At 40.1% G+C, this 12,486-nt stretch overlaps 1 non-coding gene across 1 annotated transcript; it reads right to left on the bottom strand.

Moving 5' to 3' along the window:
- Positions 1-11,554: 11,554 nt before the first annotated feature.
- Positions 11,555-11,658, bottom strand: LOC119263939. The gene has a single exon (XR_005130653.1). It is a non-coding gene; the product is annotated as a U6 spliceosomal RNA (small nuclear RNA).
- Positions 11,659-12,486: the final 828 nt, after the last annotated feature.

Below are 12,486 nucleotides of genomic sequence, written 5' to 3'. Positions count from 1 at the left end.
ACTGAGAAGTGGTCTGTGGTCCCCACCTGCAGAACCACTCCTTTATTGAGTGTGTCTTGCTAATCGCCAATAATTTCCACCTGTTGTCTATTCCATTTGCACAACAGCATGTGAAATTGATTGTCAATCAGTGTTGCTGCCTAAGTGGACAGTTTGATTTCACAGAAGTTTGATTAACTTAATTATATATATATATATATATATATATATATATATATATATATATATATATATATATATATAATTAGAGAGAGAGAGAGAGAGAGAGAGAGAGAGAGAGAGAGAGCTACTCCATATACAGAGCCTTATTTTAGCCATACCCCTGAATTTTAGAGCAGGAAGTGAGACTGCATCCTTGTCCCAACAGAGGCTGTAGTGCTGAGCCAATGCTCCAGCAGTGCATACTCTTCTTAAAATGCCATTGATTATCACACATATTTAAAAATATTTTTAAAATATATATCTCAGAATTAAATTTACTTTTTATTTTCTGCAGAGCAGGCCTCGTAGCTCATAATTTAATTTTTCTTTTAAAAAGTCTGTTTTTTTTTTTTTATTTCTGTCTTTACCATAATGTTAATGTTCTCTAGCCTTTCTGTGTAATGTTAGCAGCAAGCTAATTCATGTGTACTTTCACTTCTCCACACTGAATTCAATACTTCTTATGACAGCTCTACCAAGCACATTTGAACTTGTAAGACATACAATTAATATATTGTTTTCTTTGTTTTACGGTTTTAAGTGAAGTGATTCAGCTGAGAGGTAGTTGAACTAAACCACATTCTTACGTGAGTTTTGTTTAGTATGGTTTCAGATGTTTTACTTCAGATGCGTGCAGTTTGTAATAGCAAACATATTACAAGTTACAAACTAAACATGCCGTTTTCTATGTTATATCTGTATTTGATTGGAGCATGTTGACACTCTGCCCATACACAATCATTTTACACTGCAGAGACGGAGCACCAATATGGTGGGCAAGTGTATTCACTGTGTGCATTGTGACACTTTATTTATTTATAGTATGTTCTTTTTAGTTTTTGTTACTAATTAATTTACAGTAATTATCCATTTATAGTAATTTCTTGGTCACCATGTTTTTAATGGAAGACGGTTTAATTGTGCTATGCTAAATGAAAAAGGTTTGTGGGAGTAAACTTGCATTTTAAAATGAATGTTTGCCATTAATGTCGTCTGTACGTATGCACACACTATGAAAAGTGCACATTTTGTTTTAGACTATTGAATATTCAATAGAATTCTGAGGTTTTTGTTTTCCTCAATAGCTTTAATTGAAGGGTTGTAGCAATATCTGTCTCCTCATGGATGTCATTAAGCTCAGCTATATGCCCTCTTGCTCCACATAGACTCTCAGTCAGAGAGCAAGCGGCAGATGGACACGCACAGGGAGGTGGGTGATGGGTGCATGGGCTCAGATGCAGAGCTGTCCCTTGTAGTCAAGCGTTTCCTTTAGGATAAACACAAACACTCACCTAAATATTGAAAATATGCTTGTGTGACAGTGTATGTTTGTGCATATGTGTGGAAGAGAGGAGCAAATATATTAAATTTGGGGGGAGGGGTCCTGGGGATGGGTAGAAGGTGTTATTTACATATTAAACATACAGCAAAACCCTTCCAAGCTGCCTCTGTATCCACTGACTTCAAGATAAATAGCTTTAATATCTGGCATTGTGATGTCCTAGCAACAGTTGCCTTTACCCCTTAGAGAGGACTGGTGGCAGCCAGCCTATAGAAAGTTCCCTGACCCCTCCTTTGGCCTCCTGGTGCCCCAGTCTTCTTTAGCCCTGACCTCCAGCAAGGCCCAGAACAATGAACTCGGAGCTCTAAAGAAAGCGGGTGCAGCGCAGGCTGGGTTACAAAGCTGTGCTAATGCACTGTTTTCCCTTTTTAATCCTCTATGGAACAGACCTGACCTTCTGCCCTCTACTCCAGCACCACAAACTTGTCAGCAACCTGCCTGCTGACCTCAGTTACTACCCTACCCAGCCCCCTTGCATTGCTGAACAAATCCATCCCCCACCTCTCGCCTGCTCATCAACATTCTTTCATTTTCATCGTGAGCAAAATAAAAAAGCCAGCATGAAGCCAACAAGTAATTTGGTAACACTTTCTGTGAATTACATGTCTATAAGAATCTCTGGACACATTCATAACATATTATAATGAAAGGCCATAAATATTTATAAGAATGTATTAAACTTGTAATAGCCATGTTTATTATGCATTATGAATTGTTACATATTATAAGTAGTGTTTATAATGTTATATTATGCCAAAGAAACCAACAAAACCTACATAGACATTTACACATATACTTGTTATTAGGGGCATAGATTGTGTAGATTAAAATAGATATGATATAACCTGTATAAAAACATCTGAAAGTTATTTTCATCAGCTCTAAGTACAGTAAAGCAAGTCTTACACTAAAGTGGCCTCCCATGTTATGAGTTAGGCTCCAAGTTGAAATAGTTACTGAACAATTCACTTAAAACTGAAACATATAAAAAAAAAAAAAAGCATATTTAACAAGATTAACAAATTCAATAGGATACTAGCAGAATTAGCATGGTAGTGATGGAAGTTGGACAAACAAAGGTTATTTACAAATTGAAAGTTTTTTGTGGGTAATGTTAGAACCAGTAAGGGAGCAAATTACACTGATTGCACTAAGATGCCTCTCACTTAGGCATGTAGGCAGGTTTGTCATAGTGCACCATAGCTGGATCTGACTTCTTTGGCACTGACAGTACAACATGTATGAACACTACTTATGATGCATTATCCGAATGATTAAGCATGGTTATAAGGTGCAATTCACTTTTATAAATGTCTATAAGTATGTTTAGAATGCTGTATTTATGAATGGTCATAGATATGGTGTTCATAGAAAGTGGATTTTTTAAAGATCACATTTGACCGACAGCTGACTTGGTCAGACTGAAAATGAGGCTACACTAAATTCCCAAACTGTCATTACCACTGAGCAGCTTTTCAGTCGGCAGCTGTGACAGAAGAAAACCTAAACAATCTGGAATCAGCCAGACATGAACTGAATACCATTCGCCAAACATGTAGTCTCATCTTCAGAGTCTGACCAAATCGGGCTGAGTCATAAAACTGCCACAATAAAAAAACAAAAAAGCTAAAAATAAAGAAAAAACAAAAAAGCAAAAAAAGCATCAGTGGTGATGACAGATTTGGAATTTAATGTAAGGAGCTGGAGAACAAACTGCTGGCTGAAACTGCTGGTTGTGTGGCGGAGTGAGTGGAGCTCGTTATTCTGATGTTAAAACAAGCTGCTTGAGGAACTATAATTTGGCAGAAGGAACTGCGAACATTAAAACATATTAAATGCCACATTCACAGCCCAATTTATTCATTTCTTACTTTATTTGTTTAACAGTTGTACAGAAAAAACAATAGAGCACTCAAGGTCATGTGTTATCGTGAACAAATCACGGCTGTGATGTTATTTCATGATAACACATTCCCTCTCATGTTCTATTGCTTAAATATCCACATTATTTTTATTATTGATTGTTGTGATTATTGATTAATAACATGCAGACAGCACCCAAGATTTATATAAAAATGATAATTAACGACATTTTACATTCCTATACATTTGTGCACAAATTTGTGCACAAATTTCATAAAACATTTATAAACATTTCATAAAGTGATGATTTTGAATGTGTAGTAATGTAATTACACTTGTGGTAGCATAAGATGGACTCTACAACCCACACAAGTGGCTCAGGTAGTGCAGCTCATCCAGGATGGCACATCAATGCAAGCTGTGGCAAGGTTTGCTGTGTCTGTCAGCGTAGTGTCCAGAGCCTGGAGGCACTACCAGGAGACAGGCCACCAGTACACCAGGAGACGTGAAGGGGGGCCGTAGGAGGGCAAGAACCCAGCAGCAGGACTGCTACTTCCGCCTTTGTGCAAGGAGGAACAGGAGGAGCACTGCCAGAGCCCTGCAAAATGACCTCCAGCAGGCCACAAATGTGCATGTGTCTTCACAAGCGGTTAGAAACTGACTCCATGAGGATGGTATGAGGGCCCAACGTCCACAGATGGGGGTTGTGCTCACAGCCCAACACCATGCAGGACGCTTGGCATTTGCCAGAGAACACCAGGATTGGCAAATTTGCCACTGGCACCCTGTGCTCTTCACAGATGAAAGCAGGTTCACACTGAGCACATGTGACAGACGTGACAGAGTCTGGAGACGCCGTGGAGAGCGATCTGCTGCCTGCAACATCCTTCATCATGACCAGTTTGGCAGTGGGTCAGTAATGGTGTGGGGTGGCATTTCTTTGGAGGGCCGCACAGCCCTCCATGTGCACGCCAGAGGTAGCCTGACTGCCATTAGGTACCTAGATGAAATCCTCAGACCCCTTGTGAGACCATATGCTGGTGCGGTTGGTCCTGGGTTCCTCCTAATGCAGGACAATGCTAGACCTCATGTGGGTGGAGTGTGTCAGCAGTTCCTGCAAGATGAAGGCATTGAAGCTATGGACTGGCCTGCCTGTTCCCCAGACCTGAATCCGATTGAGCACATCTGGGACATCATGTCTCGCTCCATCCACCAACGCCACATTGCACCAAAGACTGTCCAGGAGTTGGCGGATGCTTTAGTCCAGGTCTGGGAGGAGATCCCTCAGGAGACCATCCGCCACCTCATCAGGAGCATGCCCAGGAGTTGTAGAGAGTTCATACAGGAACGTGGAGGCCACACACAATACTGAGCCTCATTTTGACTTGTTTTAAGGACATTACATCAAAGTTGGATCAGCCTGTAGTGTTTTTCCACTTTAATTTTGTGTGTGACTCCAAATCCAAGCCTCCATTGGTTAATAAATTTGATTTCCATTGATGATTTTTGTGTGATTTTGTTGTCAGCACATTCAACTTTGTACAGAACAAAGTACTCAATGAGAATATTTCATTCTTTCAGATCTAGGATGTGTTATTTGAGTGTTCCCTTTATTTTTTTTAGCAATGTTTCAATTATTGTAATTGTAAATAGGTTTTACTGTGCTGATCATGAATATACCATGAATACCTCCAGTACATGTTTTTCATGTAAACAACCAACACTGTCTATATGTATCTGCAAGAAAATTGACTTTATGATTGTGATTCCAAACATTTGAATGCTTGAAAGGCTTCATATACATTTTGTAGCTACTACTGTGTTCTAGCTGTGCACAGTTTCTTTTTATTCAAAGCCCCGTTTATTGTATGGCTTTTTAAAAAAACTGCTTGCTCAATTCATCACCAAAATAAATTGCGTATTACTATAATTGATAGGAACAAAAGCAATTACAACCATGTTCTCTCTAAAGTCAGAATAGTAGGTGGCTCAAATATGAACTAGTGCTTTTATTACAGTAAGTATTATGAAGTATATGTTTCTTCTGTCTTTATTTTTTTAACATCCTGAGTCTCATGCTTTAACATCATAAAGGAACATCAAGATGCCCAAAACTCTTTGTTCTGTCCATATGTATTTTAGATCCCAGCTGAGTCCAGTTCTGTTGGCTTTCATTGTCAAATACTAATAACTTGCTAAAGGGAGTAAAAATAAACATTGCTTTGAAGCTGTATTTCTATCCCAGCTTGATATTTGCTGTATAGTCTGATCCATCAAATGATTAATGGACAGGCCTCTTGGGATGGGCCTGATCAATTAAAAATAGATACCATGGTAGTCAGGAGGAGTGATTGAAACACCGAATGCATCAATTATGGACTGAAGACAGCTCTCCTTTGGCGAGCGATGTTGATGATTAAAGCAAATTTGCTGCAAAGCCATTTCCATTTAGTTTCTAAGTTGAAGTCTTTGCAGCTGACAAAAGAGTCATTGCCTAGCTGAAAAGCTATGCCTGAGAATCTTTCCAGAAGACACAGAAGTGGTAATTTCAAAATGGTAAGGACAATTAGCACAAATAAGCTGAGAGCAGATGGTGCATTGTAATAGCACAAAAAGCATTCATTCAAGATGTCTCGTCCGTTCTTCAGATTAACATTAGTGTAGTTTTGTTTGTGCATTGCAAGTACTGGGTTTGGCAAACAGTTTGAAACTGTTGCATGTAGAGAAGGGACAGGACAATCCACGGACACCATAAATACTTTTCCCCACCCAGTTTCTTGGACAAGATGTGTTTGAGTTGGAGTTTGACTGATGACGGTTAAGTGAGATGAATTATTTGCAGTAACTCTTCTAAATGAATTCAATAAAATATGGAAGGAATGAGCACAAGAGTGCATAGAGTTCAGCTGCGATGCAGCCCAGCATTACTGACCTCTGTTTTTTTTTCCTTCACATACTAGTACCCTTAAATCATCAAGTCACCCTTCAGCACAGAACATGTTCTTTATTGACTCGATGACAGAGAACATATTTTTCACTATGGCAGTTATAGGCTAAAATCTAATGACTTGTGTCAAAGCAGTGCTCTTTTTTTTTGTTTGCAATCATTTGCAGGTTTGAATGTGTTTCACAGATGAAGGAAGTCATGTTACAGACTGCAGGAACACATGAAATCCCAAAATGACTGTGTACTAATCCTGAGGCTGTGGTGACATTTTCACTGCTTTTAGACTGTTTATACAGTGTTTCCTCATGATCTGACTTGAATATGACACTAAACTCTTCTGAATATCAATAAAATGATATGTCATTGCGTAAAGTGTAAATATGCAATTACAACTTTGAGTTTTTGCTATATTTTTTGTCTTAATTATTTTGTCAGGTATAACTTGCCTTTGAGATGTTTGCTAAGCTTTGAGTAACATGACCTTGGAGTTCTTTTTCCCAGAATTCCTCAACGTGGCGATTCCTCAATACCATACTGGCATCTTCTGAAAGCAGATGACATCATGTTTCATCTCAACAGGACAGGTGCTTTGATCTGATCACAGCCATGTGGGACTTGAGGCGCACCTTCAGCTTTGATGAAATCATTCTGGCCTTAGCTTCCCTTTCTTTCTCATGTAGGCTACAGTAGATCATTGTCACCAGATAAATTGGTGGTGTAGAACTGAGGAAAAGTGTACGATAAACAAAAAACATACAAAAGGGGGGGAAAGTGAGCAAAAGAGCCTGCCTTGACTCTCAGCACCCAAGTCACTGAAGTGCTTGAATGATATAACAGTGGGTCAACATTGGCCAGTGCTGATGCAGCCAAGAGTGAAATAATCAATACAGTTATAAATGAAGCATGGCTCTCGGTGCAATTTCAAGCCTGCTCCCAACTGTCTTTTAAAGTCACATACAACGGTGTGAGCATGAGGGCACTGAGGAGAACAGTTTACCAAATACAAAAAGTAAGGAACACATGTTTACTGCAGGGGAATTGTTTGTCAAATGGTGTTTGATTGGATTTTACTGAGACACAAAAATAACATTTCAGGCTCAACTATGAAACTCTCAGTAGATGTCCAGTTGCTGACCAGTGACAACTGAATAACAGTTTGAAATGGTGAGTACCATCTAACTGACTGATTCAGTGTGTGTTCATGTCTGAACTCTTTTTTTCACCCTTGTGTTGTCCTGGGATTTTTTACAAACCTGGAAGTTACTCTGCAGTAATTGCGAAATGTTGGGGATAGAGAGCGGCGTTTGAGGGAGATGGCCAGACTCAGAGGTGACTTGCAGTCTTGGCGGCTGACACGGTCCTTGCTCAAAAGCATCATTGACCTGGCCAGCCTCCCTTTGCCTTGGAGGACGCAGCCAGAGGTTAGAGTGTAGCTTCTTTTGCCTAGACCTTAAGCCTTGAGGCTTGTGGCAAATTTGTAGCTATTGAACAAGGCTCATCCATTGGGAGATGGACAAGAGAATGACCTTCATGCAATGGCGAATAGTCATCGTACCCGAAGGAATAGTTAGAAACGTGAGTCATTAAGAAAAGGAAAGCGCTGGGCCAAGTTTAGAGCAGAAAAAATCTCCACAGTTCACTTTATCTCAGCTAAATTGAAACTCTGCACTATTTTTGTGAGAGATGGTGCAAATTCTCATGCATCATAAATCTTATACTTTTCAGGCACCAGCACTCAACAATAAAATGTTCAAACCATGAGAATGTTCCTGAATCCCCAAAAGTGCGCCTGCCAATCATGGCATGCTCAAAGACCCCTTCCATTCTCCCCATGAAGAACATGCTTACTGAGATACATTTCTCTAATAGAGCCCATTGGGCTCTCTAAATAATTTCATAACTTGAACTTCTCTTGCAGTTTGAGTGGTGTGACTTTTTTCCTTTTTTTCAAAAAAAGCAATTGTTTTGCACCTGATTTTAGGAGCCTGTGCTTAGTATCTGTGGGATTCCAAGTCTGCTGACAGAAACAATGAAGAAATATTAATAGCACTTATCTCCAAAGGTCATGGGCAAATTGAGCAAATTAGCGAAATATCAGAGTTTATAATCATATTACGATACTCGGGATGCCTCTCTGGTCTGCTGCATGGGTTTCACCAGCTTTTTGCTCAGTAGCTTTCACATAATTGTCATTGAGAACAATGACTTCTCATCCTCTTGGCTGGATTATGCAAGGTTTTGGATTTAATCATAGTGACATGCTGTCTTTTTGAACAGATTTTACATGCTTCTGAAACCATTAACATTGTCATACGTTAAGACGTGGTTTGTGATAATAAATGTATTTAATTCTGTCATTTCATAAGAGTACAGTTAGAAGTGTTAGAAAATAGTCTGAAATCAAGACCAACAGTCTGAATCATTCCAAGTAATCACATTTTCATGCCCACAGGACCTTGCATGCTATTTCTTTCTCATCAGATGGACTGTGCCCTGAATGGGAAATAATATGAGGGGAAAGGGGGCTGCTTACTGAGGCTTTCCCAGGTGGCAGTACTTAATATGTAATTATGGAGTGTTGCATGCAGCCCTCATTTTGCAGAGTGCACTGGTTTAATTGCAGTGTAACCCCTGCTGATGGTAGGATCTCTCTGTAGTGGCATCATCAGCTTAAATGGTTCACTGTTTTGATGTTTGTGTTGTTAGAAGCGGTAGCTGACTGCATCGTGTTCGACTTCGATTTGATTCCAACCATTTTAATCAAGCACAACCAGTAAATCTACAATCTTGCAATGCTCACACTTGGCAGATGTGGTTTGAGTAAAGTGAGCCCTGGTGAGTTTCCTCTGTTAGTGCAGCTTGTTGGAGCAAGTGTGAAAGCTTATATGCAAATCCTGTTGCACACCAGATAAATGGACCGAGAACCCTGAGGAGGTTGATTTTGATTTGCTTACAAATTTCCAATTTGTTAGAGAAATGAGAGACCAAAGATGTCTATAAGTACCAAACATAGAATGAACCATCATTTCCTCTCTACACACTTTTTTCAACTTGCAACAAATACATTCCCGATGCTGTTTTGACATGTGGATATTTTGTTATCTGACTGAGACAAATTCAAAATTACAGTACATGTTTATAACATACAAACGTAGTAAATTCTACACACAATTACAGTGCTGTGAAAAAGTATCATTTCCCAACTTCAATTTTTTCATATTTGTCACAATGAAATGTTTCACATTATCAAACTACTGTTATTATTAGACAGAACAACCAATGTAAATTTTAAAATGCTGTTTTTAAACATCCATCCATTTTCCAAACCGCTTCTCTGTCAGGGTCGCGGGGGGGTGCTGGAGCCTATCCCAGCAGTCTTCGGGTGAAAGGCAGGATACACCCTGGACAGGTCACCAGTCCATCGCAGGGCAGACAGACAGACACAGACAGTCACTCACACATTCACACCCAGGGGCAATTTAGCACGTCCAATCGGCCTGACTGCATGTCTTTGGATTGTGGGAGGAAAACGGAGAACCCAGAGGAAACCCATGCAGAGAACATGCAAACTCCACACAGAGAGGACCCCATTCACCCGGCAGGGGAATCGAACCCAGGCCCTCCTCACTGTGAGGCGACAGCGCTACCCGCCACACCACCGTGCCGCCCTGTTTTTAAACAATCACTCCGAATTCTGTTCAGCCTTACTTGGCCCTAGGTGTGAACAAAATTGCCCCCTTAGCTACAAAATCAGCCAGCTAACCAAATTCAATTGACTATTGGGTTCTGTTTCACTAGCAATACCCAGGCATGATGACTGCCAGACCTGTTGACTATAAACATCACTTAAATATGAAGCAGACTAGAAGGTCTCAGAATGGTACACGTTACGCCACATTTTAAAGAGATTCAAATACAGATGCAAAACAAAGTCATTGAAATCTGTCAGTCTGGAAAAAGTCACAAAGCCATTGCTAAAGCTGTGGGACTCCAGTAACTATGGTGAAAGCCGTATCCACAAATGGTGATGAACTTTCCCAGAAGTGTTTGGCCTACTAAAATAATACCAAGAGCACATGGATGACTCATCTGCACCCAGATGAACATCTAAAGAACTACAGGTCTCACCCTCAGATGCTACTGCTGCCACTGCATAATCATAAACTTATCAAATTAACCATTGCCCCACGTGTTTTTCCGGCTTTGTACTACGACCCCAATTCCAGAGAAGTTGGGACGTTATGTAAAACATAAATAAAAACAGAACACAATGATTTGCAAATCCTTTTCAATCTATATTCAATTGAATACACTACAAAGACAAGATGTTTAATGTTCAAACGGATAAACTTTATTGTTTTTTGCAAATATTCACTAATTTTGAATGCCTGCAACACGTTCCAAAGAAGTTGGGACAGGGGTAACAAAAGACTGGGAAAGTGGAGGAATGCTCAAAAAACACCTGTTTGTAACATTCCACAGGTGAGCATGTTAATTGGAAACAGGTGTCATGATTGGGTATAAAGGGAGCATCCCTGAAAGGCTCAATTGTTCACAGTTGTTCAAGCAAGGACGGGGCGAGGTTCACCACTTTGTGAACAACATTGTTGAGATAATTATTGGTATTTGATTAAGCCAACATATTCTCTACATTTCTTTTACATATAAATATCACAAATAACACATGCAGTCATTTTAGATTGTCAGTGTATGTAGACATTTTTTTAACAGCAAACAAAGTTCAGGGTCAACAGAAAATAGCCAAACAAAAGAAATGCTCTATCCATTGTGTATTTGATCTGTATTGCTCATTAATTTGCAAGTTTTCTGCCTCAAATACAACCCCAATTCCAATGAAGGTGGGATGTTGTGTGAAACATAAATAAAAACAGATTACGATGATTCGCAAATCCTTTTAAGTGATACTTTTTTGATCCCACAACCAAGGAATATCCACCTCCGCATTTAACCCATCCGTGAAGTGAAACACCACATACACACTAGTGAACACACACACTAGGGGGCAGTGAGCACACTTGCCCGGAGCGGTGGGCAGCCCTATCCACGGCACCCGGGGAGCAGTTGGGGGTTAGGTGTCTTGCTCAAGGACACCTCAGTCATGGACTGTGACCTGGGGATCGAACTGGCAACCTTCCAGTCACAGGGCCAGCTCTCTAACCTCCAGCACACGACTGCCCCAAAAAAATATGGAGCGCTTCATGGATTTGCGTATCATCCTTTCACAGGGGCCATGCTAATCTTCTCTGTATCGATTCAATTTTAGTATATGTGCTGCCGTAGCGACCTATATTCAATTGAATACACTACAAAGATAAGATATTTAATGTTCAAATGGATAAACTTTATTGTTTTTTGCAAATATTCACTCGTTTTGAATTTGATGCCTGCAACATGTTCCAAAGAAGTTGGGACAGGGGCAACAAAAGACTGGGAAAGTTGAGGAATGCTCAAAAAAAATCTGTTTGGAACATTCCACAGGTGTCATGATTTGGTATAAAGAGAGCATCCCTGAAAGGCTCAGTTGTTCACAAGCAAGGATGGGGCAAGGTTCCCCAACTGCGTGAGCAAATAGTCCAACAGTTTAAGAACAACATTTCTCAACGTGCAATTGCAAGGAATTTAGGGGTTTCATCATCTACAGTCCATAATATATAAATTCCATATATAAATAATAACAATAGCACTTCAGAAAATCACTGTCAGTGAACACAGTTTGTCGCTCCATCTACAAGTGCAAGTTAAAACTCTGCCATGCAAAGCGAAAGCCACATATCAACAACACCCAGAAATGCCGCTAGCTTCTCTGTGCCCGAGCTCATCTGAGATGGACTGACGCAAAGTGGAAAAGTGTCTTGTGGTCTGACGAGTCCACGTTTCAAATTGTTTTGGAAAGGACTGTCCAAATTGTTATCAGCGCAAAGTTCAAAAACCATCATCTCTGATGGTATGGGGGTGTGTTAGTGCCCATGGCATGGGTAACTGACACACCTGTGAAGGCACCATTAATGCTGAAAGGTACATACAGGTTTTGGAGTAACATATGCTGCCTTCCAAGCAACGTCTTTTTCAGGGACGTCCCTGCTTATTTCAGCAAGACAATGCCAAGCCACAT

This window comes from Pygocentrus nattereri, chromosome 8 (genome assembly GCF_015220715.1).
Source record: "Pygocentrus nattereri isolate fPygNat1 chromosome 8, fPygNat1.pri, whole genome shotgun sequence".
Taxonomy (NCBI): domain Eukaryota; kingdom Metazoa; phylum Chordata; class Actinopteri; order Characiformes; family Serrasalmidae; genus Pygocentrus; species Pygocentrus nattereri.
This window is presented reverse-complemented; position numbering and strand designations above follow the sequence as displayed.